General features: G+C 42.8%; 1 protein-coding gene across 1 annotated transcript in view; it reads right to left on the reverse strand.

Annotated features, from left to right (window-relative positions):
• The window catches only part of LOC135525530 (forkhead box protein N3-like), a 134,800-nt gene that overhangs the window by 88,387 nt on the left and 26,413 nt on the right, over positions 1-20,000 (reverse strand). The window lies entirely within an intron of this gene.

Genomic DNA, 20,000 nt, shown 5'->3' on the forward strand with positions numbered 1-20,000 from the left:
TATTTCAAAATATATGTCAATTACATGTATTTTTGCACCACATGTGTCATGCTGAATTGTAATGTTGAGTCTTTTGTAATGTCAATACCTCTTGGTATTAGGTTCCCAAAGTGGGGTTTGCATGAAAAATGAGGCTGCTATTAAGGATGCCTGCTACTTATGAAACAAATAAGTTTATTTAAAAAAAGAGACATATGAACCTAGAACATATTTTTCCCGAGCTGTCAATCACAATTTTGAAATGTTCCCGAGCCGCCCAGCCCACCTCCAACTGACGCAGCAGCCCTTGCAATTATGAAGAAGATCAGCTCTCAGTGCCAAACATCTTCCTAATGGATAATGGCATTTAAAAAAATATATATAATCATAACATTGATATAAAATATGTTTTTCATCAGATGGGTGACAGAGGAAGAAGATACTTTCTTCAACTGCCTGCAAGCAAGTGTTTTCACCGAGCTAACAAACACAGCTAGTTAACTAGCTAGCATTTTCAAGTGTTTTCAGCAAGTGTTTTCACCGAGCTAACAAACACAGCTAGTTAACTAGCTAGCATCTTTAGCTTGCCACTGCAACATGCAACGTGACTGACCAAGGTAAGAATTGCTTTGGATATTAAAGCGTTAATATGTCATGAACAGTGCATTCGGAAAGTATTCAGACCCCTTCACTTGTTCCACATTTTGTTACGTTATAGCCTTATTCTATAATTGATTAAATTAGAAAAAATCTTCATCAATCTACACATAATAACCCACAATGACAAAGTAAAAACAGATTTTTTGAAATGTTTAGCAAATTTATTACAAATAAAAAACATAAATACCTTATTTACATAAGTATTCAGACCCTTTACTCAGTATTTTGTTGAAGCACCTTTGGCAGCGATTACAACCTTGAATCATCTTGGGTATGACGCTACAAGCTTGGCACATCTGTATTCAGGGAGTTTCTCCCTTTCCTCTCTGCAGATCATCTCAAGCTCTGTCAGGTTGGATGGGGAGCGTCGATGCACAACTATTTTCAGGTCTCTCCAGAGATGTTCAATCATGTTCAAGTCCTGGCTCTGGCTGGGCCACCCAAGGTGAACCTTCGTCCCAGTCTGAGGTCCTGAGCACTCTGGAACAGATTTTCATCAAGGATCTCTCTGTACCTTTCTCTGTTCATCTTTCCCTTGATCCAGTCCCTGCCACTGAAAAACATGCCCACAGCATGACGCTGCCACCACCATGCTTCACCGTAGGGATGTTATTGGCCAGGTGATGAGCAGTGCCTGGTTTCCTCCAGATGTGACGTTTGGCATTCATGTAGAATGTTCAATCTGATTCAGAAAAAAAGTATTGTGAACACTGTTCTGCAACATATGTCTTGTAAACACTGTTCTGCAACATATGTATCGTAAACACTGTTCTGCAACATATGTATTGTGAACACTGTTCTGCAACATATGTATTGTGAACACTGTTCTGCAACATATGTATTGTGAACACTGTTCTGCAACATATGTATTGTGAACACTGTTCTGCAACATATGTATTGTAAACACTGTTCTGCAACATATGTATTGTGAACACTGTTCTGCAACATATGCATTGTAAACACTGTTCTGCAACATATGTATTGTAAACACTGTTCTGCAACATATGTATTGTAAACACTGTTCTGCAACATATGTATTGGGAACACTGTTCTGCAACATATGTATTGTGAACACTGTTCTGCAACATATGTATTGTGAACACTGTTCTGCAACATATGTATTGTAAACACTGTTCTGCAACATATGTATTGGGAACACTGTTCTGCAACATATGTATTGTGAACACTGTTCTGCAACATATGTATTGTGAACACTGTTCTGCAACATATGTATTGTGAACACTGTTCTGCAACATATGTATTGTGAACACTGTTCTGCAACATATGTATTGTGAACACTGTTCTGCAACATATGTATTGTGAACACTGTTCTGCAACATATGTATTTGTAAACACTGTTCTGCAACATATGTATTGTAAACACTGTTCTGCAACATATGCATTGTAAACACTGTTCTGCAACATATGTATTGTAAACACTGTTCTGCAACATATGTACTGTTTGTAAACACTGTTCTGCAACATATGTATTGGGAACACTGTTCTGCAACATATGTATTGTGAACACTGTTCTGCAACATATGTATTGTGAACACTGTTCTGCAACATATGTATTGTAAACACTGTTCTGCAACATATGTATTGGGAACACTGTTCTGCAACATATGTACTGTTTGTGAACACTGTTCTGCAACATATGTATTGTGAACACTGTTCTGCAACATATGTATTGTGAACACTGTTCTGCAACATATGTATTGGGAACACTGTTCTGCAACATATGTATTGTAAACACTGTTCTGCAACATATGTATTGGGAACACTGTTCTGCAACATATGTATTGGGAACACTGTTCTGCAACATATGTATTGTAAACACTGTTCTGCAACATATGTATTGGGAACACTGTTCTGCAACATATGTATTGTAAACACTGTTCTGCAACATATGTATTGTAAACACTGTTCTGCAACATATGTATTGGGAACACTGTTCTGCAACATATGTATTGTAAACACTGTTCTGCAACATATGCATTGTAAACACTGTTCTGCAACATATGTATTGGGAACACTGTTCTGCAACATATGTATTGTAAACACTGTTCTGCAACATATGTATTGTAAACACTGTTCTGCAACATATGTATTGTAAACACTGTTCTGCAACATATGTATTGTAAACACTGTTCTGCAACATATGTCTTGTAAACACTGTTCTGCAACATATGTATTGTGAACACTGTTCTGCAACATATGTATTGTAAACACTGTTCTGCAACATATGTATTGGGAACACTGTTCTGCAACATATGTCTTGTAAACACTGTTCTGCAACATATGTATTGGGAACACTGTTCTGCAACATATGTCTTGTAAACACTGTTCTGCAACATATGTCTTGTAAACACTGTTCTGCAACATATGTATTGTAAACACTGTTCTGCAACATATGTATTTTAAACACTGTTCTGCAACATATGTATTGTAAACACTGTTCTGCAACATATGTATTTTAAACACTGTTCTGCAACATATGTATTGTAAACACTGTTCTGCAACATATGTATTGTAAACACTGTTCTGCAACATATGTATTGTGAACACTGTTCTGCAACATATGTATTGTAAACACTGTTCTGCAACATATGTATTTTAAACACTGTTCTGCAACATGTATTGTGAACACTGTTCTGCAACATATGTATTGGGAACACTGTTCTGCAACATATGTATTGTAAACACTGTTCTGCAACATATGTATTTTAAACACTGTTCTGCAACATATGTCTTGTGAACACTGTTCTGCAACATATGTATTGTAAACACTGTTCTGCAACATATGTATTGTAAACACTGTTCTGCAACATATGTATTGTAAACACTGTTCTGCAACATATGTATTTTAAACACTGTTCTGCAACATATGTATTGTAAACACTGTTCTGCAACATATGTATTGTAAACACTGTTCTGCAACATATGTATTGTAAACACTGTTCTGCAACATATGTATTGTAAACACTGTTCTGCAACATATGTATTGTAAACACTGTTCTGCAACATATGTATTTTAAACACTGTTCTGCAACATATGTATTGTAAACACTGTTCTGCAACATATGTATTTTAAACACTGTTCTGCAACATATGTATTGTAAACACTGTTCTGCAACATATGTATTGTAAACACTGTTCTGCAACATATGTATTGTGAACACTATTCTGCAACATATGTATTGTAAACACTGTTCTGCAACATATGTATTTTAAACACTGTTCTGCAACATGTATTGTGAACACTGTTCTGCAACATATGTATTGGGAACACTGTTCTGCAACATATGTATTGTAAACACTGTTCTGCAACATATGTATTTTAAACACTGTTCTGCAACATATGTCTTGTGAACACTGTTCTGCAACATATGTATTGTAAACACTGTTCTGCAACATATGTCTTGTGAACACTGTTCTGCAACATATGTATTGTAAACACTGTTCTGCAACATATGTATTGTGAACACTGTTCTGCAACATATGTATTGTAAACACTGTTCTGCAACATATGTATTGTGAACACTGTTCTGCAACATATGTATTGTGAACACTGTTCTGCAACATATGTATTGTAAACACTGTTCTGCAACATATGTATTGTAAACACTGTTCTGCAACATATGTATTGTAAACACTGTTCTGCAACATATGTATTGTGAACACTGTTCTGCAACATATGTATTGTGAACACTGTTCTGCAACATATGTATTGTAAACACTGTTCTGCAACATATGTATTGTGAACACTGTTCTGCAACATATGTATTGTGAACACTGTTCTGCAACATATGTATTGTAAACACTGTTCTGCAACATATGTATTTTAAACACTGTTCTGCAACATATGTATTGTAAACACTGTTCTGCAACATATGTATTGTAAACACTGTTCTGCAACATATGTATTGTAAACACTGTTCTGCAACATATGTATTGTGAACACTGTTCTGCAACATATGTATTGTAAACACTGTTCTGCAACATATGTATTTTAAACACTGTTCTGCAACATGTATTGTGAACACTGTTCTGCAACATATGTATTGGGAACACTGTTCTGCAACATATGTATTGTAAACACTGTTCTGCAACATATGTATTTTAAACACTGTTCTGCAACATATGTCTTGTGAACACTGTTCTGCAACATATGTATTGTAAACACTGTTCTGCAACATATGTATTGTAAACACTGTTCTGCAACATATGTATTGTAAACACTGTTCTGCAACATATGTATTTTAAACACTGTTCTGCAATATATGTATTGTAAACACTGTTCTGCAACATATGTATTGTAAACACTGTTCTGCAACATATGTATTGTAAACACTGTTCTGCAACATATGTATTGTAAACACTGTTCTGCAACATGTGCATTGTGAACACTGTTCTGCAACATATGTATTGTGAACACTGTTCTGCAACATATGCATTGTGAACACTGTTCTGCAACATGTGCATTGTGAACACTGTTCTGCAACATATGTATTGTGAACACTGTTCTGCAACATGTGCATTGTGAACACTGTTCTGCAACATGTGCATTGTGAACACTGTTCTGCAACATGTGCATTGTGAACACTGTTCTGCAACATGTGCATTGTGAACACTGTTCTGCAACATGTGCATTGTGAACACTGTTCTGCAACATGTGCATTGTGAACACTGTTCTGCAACATGTGCATTGTGAACACTGTTCTGCAACATGTGCATTGTGAACACTGTTCTGCAACATGTGCATTGTGAACACTGTTCTGCAACATGTGCATTGTGAACACTGTTCTGCAACATATGCATTGTAAACACTGTTCTGCAACATATGTATTGGGAACACTGTTCTGCAACATATGTATTGGGAACACTGTTCTGCAACATATGCTTAAACAACTGAAGTATTTACTGTGATCTAAAGGATGTTTGTTTTCTTGAATGTTGTTTTATGTTCAAAATCTATAAAAACATGCCAAAATGCTAACGAAATTAGCCCTGGAGCATTATATAGTGCTATCAAACAGCACACAAAGAAGTTTGCAGATTTGTATTACATATTTGAACAATCTAATGTTAAAATTAAACAATCAAGGCGTTTAAACACTTGTTGAGATTGTCCTGTTTTTTCAAGAATCGCTGAGCTCTAAAAGAGCAACATTTTCTCTCAACCTAAAGACAAAGCTTGTAATAGATAATGAGATTATCCAAGGAAAAAATATCTTTGCCTCCTGGGGGGCTTGTTCGAACCTTGCGGGACGGTCCAATATATATAGTTGAAGTCTGAAGTTTACATACACCTCAGCCAAATACATTTAAACTCAGTTTTTCACAATTCCTGACATTTAATCCCAGTAAAAAGTCCCTGTCGTAGGTCCGTTAGGATCACCACTTTATTTGAAGAATGTGAAATGTCAGAATAATAGTAGAGGGAATGATTGATTTCAGCTTTTATTTCTTTCATCACATTCCCAGTGAGTCAGACGTTTACAAACACTCAATTAGTATTTGGCACTTGCCAAAATTATAGTTTGTTAACAAGATATTTGTGGAGTGGTTGAACAACGAGTTTTAATGACTCCAAGTGTATGTGTATGTAAACTTCTGACTTCAACTGTCGCTCTAAACTGTTTATTTAAAACAAGTGGTGATGCAGCCACTGAAAATGCTCTCAATGATGCAGCTGGAAAACTTCTGAGGAGCTGAGAGCCCATGACAAATCTTTTTCGCTTCCTGAGGGATAAGAGGCGTGGTCGTGCCCTCTTCACGACTGTGCTGATGTATGTGGACCACGATACACTATTCCACAACAGCCTTGTCGATGTGAATTGGGACGTGCTCGGCCCTCTGTTTCCTCTAGTCCACGATCAGCTCCTTTTGTCTTGCTGACGTTGCTGAAGTATGTGTTTTACGGTCCCTGTACGATATTGTCAGCAGTTTGCTACAGGGAGATTCATTATAACAGTGGTGGTATGTGTCCTGTCAGAAAGGGCTCTGTGTTCTAGTTGGTTCAATGATCTTAGGTCCAGTGATATCTGACGGCCATCGGGACCACAGTGACACAGTCCTGTGTTTGTCTGTGTGTGTGTCTGTGTGTGTGTGTGTGTGTGTGTGTGTGTGTGTGTGTGTGTGTGTGTGTGTGTGTGTGTGTGTGTGTGTGTGTGTGTGTGTGTGTGTGTGTGTGTGTGTGTGTGTGTGTGTGTGTGTGTGTGTGTGTGTGTGTGTTTGTGTGTGTGTCTGTGTTTGTGTGTGTGTGTGTGTCTGTGTGTGTGTGTGTGTCTGTTTTTGAGCGTGTGTGTGCGTGCGTGCATGCGTGCGTGCACCGAGGTGAGAGTGAGAGCGCCTCGCCCCTGTCAACTGGTCAACTGGAGTGTCCAGTCTGCACGGAGGACCTGTTGTGATATCAGGTACTCTGCCCCATTCAAGTGTTAGAGAGGCTAACAGGCAGCGCTAGGTGGCTAACTGCTAATATTTCCTCTGCTCTCTAGGCTCCAGGGCTACAGAGAGGTGCCGTACTCTGGCTAACTCTGTAAAATAAGACATTTCACTGCTCCTAGCCAGTGTATCTTCCATTTGAAAGGTAAAGGATTTGAACCACCGCTAGCTAGGTAAACACTAGGATGGTGTTTGATATGATGTTCATTTCCTGGCCACAGCTGGATTCACAGCTGGATTCATTTCCTGGCCACAGCTGGATTCACACATATTAAACACATAGACACATATTAAACAGACACATATCTAACACATAGACACATATTAAACATATAGACACATATAGACACATATCAAACATTTAGACACATGTTAAACACATAGACACATATCAAACAGACACAAATCAAACAGATAGACACATATTAAACACATAGACACATATCAAACACATAGACACATATTCTCTCCTTCACTGCAGCCGAGGTGAGTAAAACATTTAAACGTGTTAACCCTCGCAAGGCTGCAGGCCCAGACGGCATCCCCAGCCGCGCACTCAGAGCATGCGCAGACCAGCTGGCTGGTGTGTTTACGGACATATTCAATCAATCCCTATACCAGTCTGCTGTTCCCACATGCTTCAAGAGGGCCACCATTGTTCCTGTTCCCAAGAAAGCTAAGGTAACTGAGCTAAACGACTACCGCACCGTAGCACTCACTTCCGTCATCATGAAGTGCTTTGAGAGACTAGTCAAGGACCATATCACCTCCACCCTACCTGACTCCCTAGACCCACTCCAATTTGCTTACCGCCCAAATAGGTCCACAGACGACGCAATCTCAACCACACTGCACACTGCCCTAACCCATCTGGACAAGAGGAATACCTATGTGAGAATGCTGTTCATCGACTACAGCTCGGCATTTAACACCATAGTACCCTCCAAGCTCATCATCAAGCTCGAGACCCTGGGTCTTGACCCCGCCCTGTGCAACTGGGTACTGGACTTCCTGACGGGCCACCCCCAGGTGGTGAGGGTAGGCAACAACATCTCCACCCCGCTGATCCTCAACACTGGGGCCCCACAAGGGTGCATTCTGAGCCCTCTCCTGTACTCCCTGTTCACCCACGACTGCGTGGCCACGCACACCTCCAACTCAATCATCAAGTTTGCGGACGACACAACAGTGGTAGGCTTGATTACCAACAACGACGAGACGGCCTACAGGGAGGAGGTGAGAGCCCTCGGAGTGTGGTGTCAGGACAATAACCTCACACTCAACGTCAACAAAACTAAGGAAATGATTGTGGACTTCAGGAAACAGCAGAGGTAACACCCCCCTATCCACATCGATGGAACAGTAGTGGAGATGGTAGTAAGTTTTAAGTTCCTCGGCATACACATCACAGACAAACTGAATTGGTCCACTCACACAGACAGCATCGTGAAGATAGACAGATAGACACATATTAAACACATAGACACATATTAAACACATAGACACATATAGACACATATAGACACATATCAAACATATAGACACATATAGACACATATTAAACATATAGACACATATAGACACATATTAAACACATAAACACATATCAAACATATAGACACATATTAAACACATATACACATATCAAACATATAGACACATATCAAACATATAGACACATATCAAACACATAGACACACATAGACACATATTAAACACATAGACACATATTAAAAACATAGACACATATAGACACATATTAAACACATATACACATATCAAACATATAGACACATATCAAACATATAGACACATATCAAACATATAGACACATATCAAACATATAGACACACAGATCCTCCAGAAAGTATTTTGTCCACTTTTCCTTTGAACTGCCTGAATAAAATCATTTGTTAGATTGAGATGTTTGGTCACTGGGCCGACACACAATACATCGTAATGCCTAAGTGGAATTATGTTGAAAAGGCTAAAATGTATTGAGTCGATAAGTATTTAAGCCTAAATAAGTTCAGGAGTAAAGATTTGCTTAACAAGTCGCAAAATAAGTTGCATGGACTCACTCTGTGTGCAATAATAGTGTTTAACATGATATTTGAATGACTACCTCATCTATGTACCTCACACAAACAATTATCTGTAAGGTCCCTCAGCCGAGCAGTGGATTTTTATACATAGATTCATCCTCAAAGATTTTCTAATGCCTCACAAATGCCTATTGGTAGATGGGAGAGAAAAAAAATCAGACATTGAATATCCCTTTGAGCACGGTGAAGATATCAATTACACTTTAGATGGTGTATCAATACACCCAGTCACTACAGAGATACAGGTGTCCTACCTAACTGAGTTACCGGGGAGGAAGGAAACCACTCAGGGATTTCACCATGAGGCCAATGGTGACTTTAAAACAGTTAGAGTGGAATGGCTGTGATAGGAGGAGAAAACTGAGAATGGATCAACAACATAGCAGTTACTCCATAACACTAAACTAAATGACAGAGTGAAAAGGAGGAAGCCTGTACAGAATAAAAATATTACTAATCAGGCAAAAAATGTGGCAAAGCAATCAACTTTTTGTCCTGAATACAAAGTGTTATATTTGAGGCAAATCCAATACAACACAACACAATACAACACAGAGTACCACTCTCCATATTTTCAAGCATAGTGGTGGCTGCATTATGTTATGGGTATGCTTGTAATCATTAAGGACTGGAGAGTTTTTCGGGAAAAATAAGTAAACGGAATGGCACTAAGCACAGGCAAAATCCTAGATGAAAACCTGCTTCAGTCTGCTTTCCACCAGATACTGGGAGATGAATATACCTTTCAGCAGGACAATAACCAAAAACACATGGCCAAATCTGCACTTGAGTTGCTAATCAAGAAGACAGCGAATATTCTTGAGTGGCCAAAGCCCCATATACTACCTACCACTGTGACCTGTATGCTCTCATTGGCTGCCCCGCACTACATATCCGTCGCCAAACCAACTGGCTCCAGGTCATCTACAAGACCCTTCTAGGAATAGCCCCACCATATCTCAGCTCACTGGTCACCATAGCAGCACCCACTTGTAGCACGCGCTCCAGCAGGTACTTTGCACTGTTCATCCCCAAAGCCATCACTTCCTTTGGCCTCCTTTCCTTCCAGTTCTCTGCTGCCAATGACTGGAACGAATTGCTGGAGTCTTATATCTCCCTCTCTAACTTTAAGCATCAGCTGTCAGAGCAGCTTACAGATCAGATCACTGTACCTGTACACAGCCAATCTGTAAACAGCCACACCCAACTACCTCATCCCCATATTGTTATTTACCGTCTTGCTCTTTTGCACCCCAGTATCTCTACTACATCATCATCTGCATCTATCACTCCAGTATTAATGCTAAATTGTAATATTTTTACCTCTAGGGCCTATTTATTGCCTTACCTCCCTACTCTTCTACATTTGCACACACTGTACATAGATTTTTAGATTTTTCTTTTCTATTATGTTATTGACTGTATGTTTGTTTATGTGTAACTCTGTGTTGTTGTTTTTATCGCACAGATTTGCTTTATCTTGTCCAGGTCGCAGTTGTAAATGAGAACTTGTTCTCAACTAGCCTGCCTGGTTAAATAAAGGTGAACAAAATATAATAAAAATAAGGGCGACCATGGCATCCATGACAGAGAGGGAGAAGCGTCCGTCCATGTATATGGGTAAGATAGTCTAGCTAGCCATATTTTTTTATTTTAAACGTTTCTAATTTTGTCAGGAAGTCGTTTTCATTTGAAGTTAAAGCATACTGTTAGCTAGCTAGCAAGTTAGCTTGGGTGCTTGACTGCTGTTGTTAAGTCCGAATGCTCGGATCAACCCTACTCTTCGGTCAGAGCATCCAGTGTACGCTCCAAGAGTGAAACGCTCTGAATTTACGAACAGACAATCGGACATTCTACTCTGGCACTCCTGATTGAATTTACACACCCGTTGTATAAACCTTTAGTCTTCAACTCTTTGGTTGTTTAGTACATAGCCTCACAAGTGAATCTTTAAAGAGATGGGTGGGGATAAAGCTTAAGAGGGTGTGAACGATGCTGAATGGGTGTAGACAAAGAAGAGGTCTCCAGTAGGTGTACCAAAACATTCAAGGGCCATTTTCTCAAAAGTGAGGTTACAAGTTTATCAATTTTCAAAGTCAAATTGCTTTCCCATTGTTCCTCAACTGTGTATGATATATAATTTTCAAGCTCAGAGTCTCTACTTTTATCCAATGTAAAGAAACACATTTTCTAATTTTGCAACATAAGACCGAATCGAGCCGGTCGGTCACATATGCACTCCTTGAGTGACAAGGGGCGGGACTAGGTCTATGTGGAAAGTGGCATGGAGAGAGAGAGAGTGGAGAGAAATGACTCAGGTAGTAAACTATAAAATGAACATTACATACAGCGTATCTCCTTTAAAACCTCTTACATCTATGGGGGCGCTATTTCATTTTTGGATGAAAAACGTTCCCGTTTTAAACAAGATATTTTGTCACAAAAAGATGCTCGACTATGCATATAATTGATACCATTCGAAAGAAAACACTCTGACGTGTCCAGAAATACCAAGATATTCTCTGAGCTTCAGGCAAAACCAAGATGAGATGGCATCCAGGAAATGACAAGGATTTTTGAGGCTCTGTTTTCCATTGTCTCCTTATATGGCTGTGAATGCGAGAGGAGTGAGTCAACCCTTTCTGTCGTTTTCCCAAGGTGTCTGCAGCATTGTGACGTATTTGTGGGCAGATCGTTGGAAGATTGACCATAAGAGACCACATTTACCAGGTGTCCGCCCGGTGTCCTGCACCGAAATTGGTGCGCAAAAGTCACCTGCCAGTATTTTTCCATGCGATACAGAGAGGAAAGCAAGCTTCCACGAACGATATATCAATGAAGAGATATGTGAAAAAACACCTTGAGGATTGATTCCAAACAACGTTTGCCATGTTTCGGTCGATATTATGTAGTTAATCCGGAAAAAGTTTTACGTTGTAGGTGACTGAATTTTCGGTTCGTTTCGGTAGCCAGACGCAATGTAGAAAACGGAACGATTTCTCCTACACACAGACGCTTTCAGGAAAAACTGCGCATTTGGTATGTAACTGAGAGTCTCCTCATTGAAAACATCAGAAGCTCTTCAAAGGTAAATGATTTTATTTATTTGGTTATCTGGTTTTTGTGAAAATGTTGCGTGCTAAATGCTACTCAAAATGCTATGCTAGCTTTGCATACTCTTACACAAATTAGTCAATTTCTATGGTTCAAAAGCATATTTTGAAAATCTGAGATGACAGTGTTGTTAAGAAAAGGCTAAGCTTGAGAGCAGACGCATTATTTTCATTTTATTTGCGATTTTCAGAAATCGTTAACGTTGCGTTATGCTAATGGGCCTGAGGCTTTAGTCACAAACCCGGATCCGGGATGGGGAGTTTCAAGAAGTTAACAAACCAAAAATTCAAATACCGTTAAAGGACAAGTTAAAACCCAAACCGGTCCGTGCATCAATACTTGTATTTAGTAGAATAAGGTATCCCACTTAGCACTAGATCATAGAGGACATACAATAGAGAACAAGGGCAATCTAGACAAGTAACAGGGGGTTATGGGTGTGTATGACATGTGTCTTTGACTACAAGCACACACACACACACACACACACACACACACACACACACACACACACACACACACACACACACACACACACACACACACACACACACACACACACACACACACACACACACACACACACACACAGTTATTCTCTAAAAGAAAACATTCAAAATGTGCCATACAGATGCAGCCACTGAAAACACTTTACTGTGGGGTCAATTCAAATGTCTTTACAGTTGAAAAATAAATCAACTCAGAATGAAGAGAGTGTAAAGCATTGAGATTCACTCTCGCATGCCCAGACAACACTTTGAGGTGTTCCCTTTGGGCCCCTGCTGCCAGGATCAACAGTGGAAATATCACTGAGATCTCCCCTCTCACAAGCAATATGTAAACACATCTCCCCATCTCTAATTCAACTGTCAGAATGGCACTCTTCTCCTCCCTCCCTGGTTGGATGAATGCAACTACTTGGCTCCCTTCCACCTCCATCTCTCTCTCTTTCTGACAGCGCATTCATCCGATGATCAACAGAACACAAAGAATGGTGCTTACCGTGGATTACTCCCCGCTCTCCTTCCCCCCCCCTCTCTCTCCCTCTGCCTTCCTTCCCTTCCTCTCTCTCTGTCTTTCCCTCTCTTTCTCTCCCTCTCTCCATCTATCCCTCTATCCCATTCTGTCTTTCCCTCCCTCCCTATCTCTCTCTGTCTCAGTCTTTCCCTCTCTAGCTTTCTCTCCGTCTGTCTTTCCCTGTCTCTCTCTCTCCCTCTCTTCCTCCCTCTCTCTCTCCTCTCTCTCTCCCTCTCTCCCTCTCTCTCCCTCTCTCCCTCTCTCTCTCTCTCTCTCCCTCTCTTTCTCTCTCTCTCTCTCTCTCCCTCTCTCTCTCCCTCTCTCCCCCCTCTCTCTCTCTCTCTCTCTCTCTCCCGTGATCTCTCCCTCGATCTCTCTGTATATAAAACGAGGTCTACAAACTACTGGAGTGAATGGCTTTTCTAGTGTACCATGAACTCCACTGGCCTCTGAGTCACAACACACAGAGAACAGACAGGGATCTCTGAACTGTGTGTGTTTGTACGCATGTGTGTGTGTGTGTTTGTGCACTATGAGAAGGATGAAGTCAGGGCATTGTTGTTGTGATGATGATGACGTATTGCTGTTAATTTATAGCTGAATAGCAGTCAGTAGTTGTGTTGTAGTTATCGGTAGTGACCTGAATAGCTGTCAGTAGTTGTGTTGTAGTTATCGGTAGTGACCTGAATAGCTGTCAGTAGTTGTGTTGTAGTTATCGGTAGTGACCTGAATAGCTGTCAGTAGTTGTGTTGTAGTTATCGGTAGTGACCTGAATAGCTGTCAGTAGTTGTGTTGTAGTTATCGGTAGTGACCTGAATAGCTGTCAGTAGTTGTGTTGTAGTTATCGGTAGTGACCTAAATAGCTGTCAGTAGTTGTGTTGTAGTTATCGGTAGTGACCTAAATAGCTGTCAGTAGTTGTGTTGTAGTTATCGGTAGTGAGCTGAATAGCTGTCAGTAGTTGTGTTGTAGTTATCGGTAGTGACCTGAATAGCTGTCAGTAGTTGTGCTGTAGTTATCGGTAGTGACCTGAATAGCTGTCAGTAGTTGTGTTGTAGTTATCGGTAGTGACCTGAATAGCTGTCAGCAGTTGTGTTGTAGTTATCGGTAGTGACCTGAATAGCAGTCAGTAGTTGTGTTGTAGTTATCGGTAGTGACCTGAATAGCTGTCAGTAGCTGTGTTGTAGTTATCGGTAGTGACCTGAATAGCTGTCAGTAGTTGTGTTGTAGTTATCGGTAGTGACCTGAATAGCAGTCAGTAGTTGTGTTGTAGTTATCGGTAGTGACCTGAATAGCTGTCAGTAGTTGTGTTGTAGTTATCGGTAGTGACCTGAATAGCTGTCAGTAGTTGTGTTGTAGTTATCGGTAGTGACCTGAATAGCTGTCAGTAGTTGTGTTGTAGTTATCGGTAGTGACCTGAAAAAAACAGAATCTTGAATATGAGCTTCAAAACAACCAACCTGACGCTATTAATGTACCTAGTAAGCTAACATAGCTAGCGGTCAGGTACTTAGCTTCCACAAAATATGTTCATCTACCTACGTTTTATAGGCTCCTCATGATGAGAATAAACCAATTTGCCAACGCTAAAATCAATCTTTTCTATATATATATTTTCAAGCTAGCTTTATATTTTTTGTCTGACATGCATAAAATGTAGCTTTGTTGATTACATTTTACACTTCACGGGACTGAGAGAGACCATGAACTGAGGAATCAGGGTAGGGAGCTGGGGGTATGGGGCACGGGGTAGGGAGCTAGGGTTAGGGACTAGGGGTAGGTATTAGGGCTAGGGGTTAGAGGTAGGGATTAGGGGTAGGGTCTAGGGGTAGGTTTTAGGGGTAGGGTCAAGGGGTAGGGAGCTGGGGGTATGGGGTACGGGGTAGGGACTACGGGTAGGTATTAGGGCTAGGGGTAGGTGTTAGGGGTAGGGTCTAGGGTTAGGGAGCTAGGGGTAGGGAGCTGGGGTATGGGGCACAGGGTAGGGACTAGGGGTAGGTATTAGGGCTAGGGGTAGGTATTAGGGGTAGGGACTAGGGGTAGGGTTTATGGGTAGTCTCTAGGGGTAGGGGTAAGGGGTAAGGGGTAGCTATTAAATGGTAGGGACTAGGAGTAGGGACTAGGGGTAGGGTCTAGGGGTAGGGAGCTAGGGGTAGGGAGCTGGGGGTATGGAGCACGGGGTAGGGACTAGGGGTAGGTATTAGGGTTTGGGGTAGGTGTTAGGGGTAGGGACTAGGGGAAAGAGTTTATGGGTAGTCTCTAGGGGTAGGGGTAAGGGGTAGCTATTAAAGGGTAGGGACTAAGGGTAGGGACTAGGGGTATGGTTTGGGGGTAGGGGTTAGAGGTAGGGATTAGGACTAGGAGGTAGGGACTAGGGGGTAGGGACTAGCGGTAGGGGTAGCTATTACGGGTAGGGTCTAGGGGTAGGAACTAGGGGTTGGGTTTAGGGGTAAGGACTAGGGTTAAGGGTAGGGATTAGAGACTAGGGGTAGTGATCAGGGATAAAGGGGTAGGGTTAGGAGGAGGGATTAGGGTTAGGGATTTGGGACTAGGGGTAGGGGCGAGTTATTAGGGGTAAAGTTTAGGGGTTGGGGGTAGGGACTAAATATAGGAATTAGAGGTAGGGCCTAGGGATTAGGGGTAGGGATTACAGGCTGACTACACCGTTCGCGTTATGTGCGGGAGCATTGCAAAATACATTTTGAAATCTATATTATTAAATTATTGCACCCACATTGCTCACTCGCTCCAATGAGCATCTGCGTTGCCAACAGCTAAAATAGAAGTCAGTTCTATTTGTGACGCAGATCGTGCTGCAAATCCTGCCTCTCATTGGTTTATAGAAGCAGGTGCCCACGTGCCATCTCCACATTGTATACCCACGTGGGTGACTAAAAGACAAACGAGGTCAGTGGCGGTAATGCACCTAATTTAGGAAAGTTGCCAAAGGCAATATAAAGTTAATATAAAGAAAAAGCCTGGTAGGGGGGAGACGACGAGAAACGATTCGATGACCGTTTTATGTCTGGATTAATTGTCGGAGTAGAGGACCTTCTGCATTTCAGGTAAAATAACAACTCACGGTTTATATCCCAGGACAAATTAGCTAGCAATAGCAAGCTAGTAAAATAGGACAAATTAGCTGGCAAGTGGAAGCTAGTTAGCAAAATTGCCATAAATGTCGACCTGTCCGCAAATTAATGTAATTGGTTCAGAGTTTGTTTTGATATTTTATCCTGGATGTCGTGATTGCTTTTGGTGTGGGGGGACAAAATAAATGTATGCACGATGGCGCACGCGCACAGCCGGTTTGGGTTCCGTGTTAGGATTAGGGACTAGGGGTTATGGGTAGGGACTAGGGGTTAGGTGTAGGGATTAGGGCTAGGGACTAGGGGTAGAGGTTAGGAGTAAAGGTTAGGGGTAGGGACTATGGGTTAGGGGTAGAGATTATGGGTAGGGACTAGGGTTTAGGGGTAGAGATTAGGGGTAGGGACTAGGGGTTAGGGGTAGGGATTAGGGGTAGGGACTAGGGATTAGGGGTAGGGATTAGGGGTAGGGACTAGGGATTAGGGGTAGGGATTAGGGGTAGGGACTAGGGATTAGTGGTAGAGGTTAGGGGTAGGAGCTGGAGGCATGTGGACGGGGATGGGGATGGGGCAGAGTGCGAGTCTGGAGGACAGGGGCCTGGAAGCAGAGGGAATTAGGGGTTATGGGACTAGGGGTTATGGGTAGGGACTAGGGGTTAGGTGTAGGGATTAGGGCTAGGGACTAGGGGTAGAGGTTAGGAGTAAAGGTTAGGGGTAGGGACTATGGGTTAGGGGTAGAGATTATGGGTAGGGACTAGGGTTTAGGGGTAGAGATTAGGGGTAGGGACTAGGGGTTAGGGGTAGGGATTAGGGGTAGGGACTAGGGATTAGGGGTAGGGATTAGGGGTAGGGACTAGGGATTAGGGGTAGGGATTAGGGGTAGGGACTAGGGATTAGTGGTAGAGGTTAGGGGTAGGAGCTGGAGGCATGTGGATGGGGATGGGGATGGGGCAGAGTGCGAGTCTGGAGGACAGGGGCCTGGAAGCAGAGGGAAAGGGACAGGGGCCTGGAAGCAGAGGGACAGGGACAGGGGCCTGGAAGCAGAGGGACAGGGGCCTGGAAGCAGAGGGACAGGGGTCTGGAAGCAGAGGGACAGGGACAGGGGCCTGGAAGCAGAGGGACAGGGGTCTGGAAGCAGAGGGACAGGGGCCTGGAAGCAGAGGGACAGGGGCCTGGAAGCAGAGGGACAGGGGTCTGGAAGCAGAGGGACAGGGGTCTGGAAGCAGAGGGACAGGGGCCTGGAAGCAGAGGGACAGGGGTCTGGTAGCAGAGGGACAGGGACAGGGGCCTGGAAGCAGAGGGACAGGGGTCTGGAAGCAGAGGGACAGGGACAGGGACCTGGTAGCAGAGGGACAGGGGCCTGGAAGCAGAGGGACAGGGGCCTGGAAGCAGAGGGACAGGGGTCTGGAAGCAGAGGGACAGGGACAGGGGCCTGGAAGCAGAGGGACAGGGGCCTGGAAGCAGAGGGACAGGGGCCTGGAAGCAGAGGGACAGGGGTCTGGAAGCAGAGGGACAGGGGTCTGGAAGCAGAGGGACAGGGGTCTGGAAGCAGAGGGACAGGGGCCTGGAAGCAGAGGGACAGGGGTCTGGAAGCAGAGGGACAGGGGCCTGGAAGCAGAGGGACAGGGGTCTGGAAGCAGAGGGACAGGGGCCTGGAAGCAGAGGGACAGGGGCCTGGAAGCAGAGGGACAGGGGCCTGGAAGCAGAGGGACAGGGGCCTGGAAGCAGAGGGACAGGGGTCTGGAAGCAGAGGGACAGGGGCCTGGAAGCAGAGGGACAGGGGTCTGGAAGCAGAGGGACAGGGGCCTGGAAGCAGAGGGACAGGGGTCTGGAAGCAGAGGGACAGGGGCCTGGAAGCAGAGGGACAGGGGCCTGGAAGCAGAGGGTCAGGGGCCTGGAAGCAGAGGGACCATGGTGGGGACTGGGGGGTAGAGGGTCCTTGGTGGGGACTGGGGTTGGAGGGTCCATGGTGGGGACTGGGGGGTAGAGGGTCCTTGGTGGGGACTGGGGGGTAGAGTGTCCAAGGTGGGGACTGGGTGGCAGAGAAAGGACAGGGTGAACCTTCTTACCCTGACCTACTGCTGGATTAGTAACATCAGAATAACCCCCAATGACTTCTCTGATAATACACCCACTATGAGAGAGAGAGAGAGAGAGTGTAGGAATAGAGAGAGAGAGTAGAGGAATAGAGAGAGAGTAGAGGAATAGAGAGAGAGAGTAGAGGAATAGAGAGAGAGAGAGAGTAGGGGACTAGAGAGAGAGTAGAGGAATAGAGAAAGAGTAGAGGAATAGAGAGAGAGAGTAGAGGAATAGAGAGAGAAGAGGCACAGAGAGAGAGTAGAGGAATAGAGAGAGAGAGTAGAGGAATAGAGAGATAGAGGAATATAGAGAGAGTAGAGGAATAGAGAGAGAGTAGACGAATAGAGAGAGAGAGTAGAGGAATAGAGAGAGTAGAGGAATAGAGAGAGAGAGTAGATGAATAGAGAGAGAGTAGAGGAATAGAGAGAGAGAGTAGAGGAATAGAGAAAGTAGAGGAATAAAGAGAAACAGAGAGAGAGTAGAGGAATAGAGAGAGTAGATGAATAGAGAGAGAGTAGAGGAATAGAGAGAGAGTATAGGAATAAAGAGAAACAGAGAGAGAGTAGAGGAATAGAGAGAGAGTAGAGGAATAGAGAGAGTAGAGGAATAAAGAGAAACAGAGAGAGAGTAGAGGAATAGAGAGAGTAGAGGAATAAAGAGAAACAGAGAGAGAGTAGAGGAATAGAGAGAGTAGAGGAATAGAGAGAAACAGAGAGAGAGTAGAGGAATAGAGAGAGTAGAGGAATAAAGAGAAACAGAGAGAGAGTAGAGGAATAAAGAGAAACAGAGAGAGAGTAGAGGAATAGAGAGAGTAGAGGAATAGAGAGAAACAGAGAGAGAGCAGAGGAATAGAGAGAGTAGAAGAATAAAGAGAAACAGAGAGAGATGGGGAAAGCATGGGATAATGGAGGAAGGTGTAATTTTTTATTTAACCTTTATTTAACTTGGCAAGTCAGTTAAAAACAAATTCTTATTTACAATGACGGCCTACCAAAAGGCCTCCTGCGGGGACGGGGGGCTGGGATAAAATATATATATATATATATAGAACAAAGCACACATCAGGACAAGAGAGACAACACTACATAAAGAGAGACCTAAGACAACAACAGGCAGCAACACATGACAACATAGCATGATAGCAACACAACATGACAACAACATGGTAGCAACACAACATGGTATGAAAATGATTGGTGGCAGACAACAGCACAAAGGGCAAGACGGTAGACACAACAATACAATGAATAGATTGAGATAAAACTGTCCAGGGAAGGAGGGAGGAAGGGAGGGAGGAAAGTGATTGCAGAGAGAGGAGCTCTTTCCCCGTGTCTCCTCTCCATGACGACCATGTTCCTCTGTGTAGATTAGCAAACAGGATACTCACACACACAGCAGAACCTCACAGACTGACAAACAGGACACACGTTATTACAAGACTACGAACAACACATTATCAAGAATGACACACATTTATCTCAGCACGCACGCACACACACACACACACACACACAC

The sequence above is a fragment of the Oncorhynchus masou genome, chromosome 32, assembly GCF_036934945.1.
Source record: "Oncorhynchus masou masou isolate Uvic2021 chromosome 32, UVic_Omas_1.1, whole genome shotgun sequence".
In the NCBI taxonomy this organism is placed as follows: Eukaryota; Metazoa; Chordata; class Actinopteri; order Salmoniformes; family Salmonidae; genus Oncorhynchus; species Oncorhynchus masou.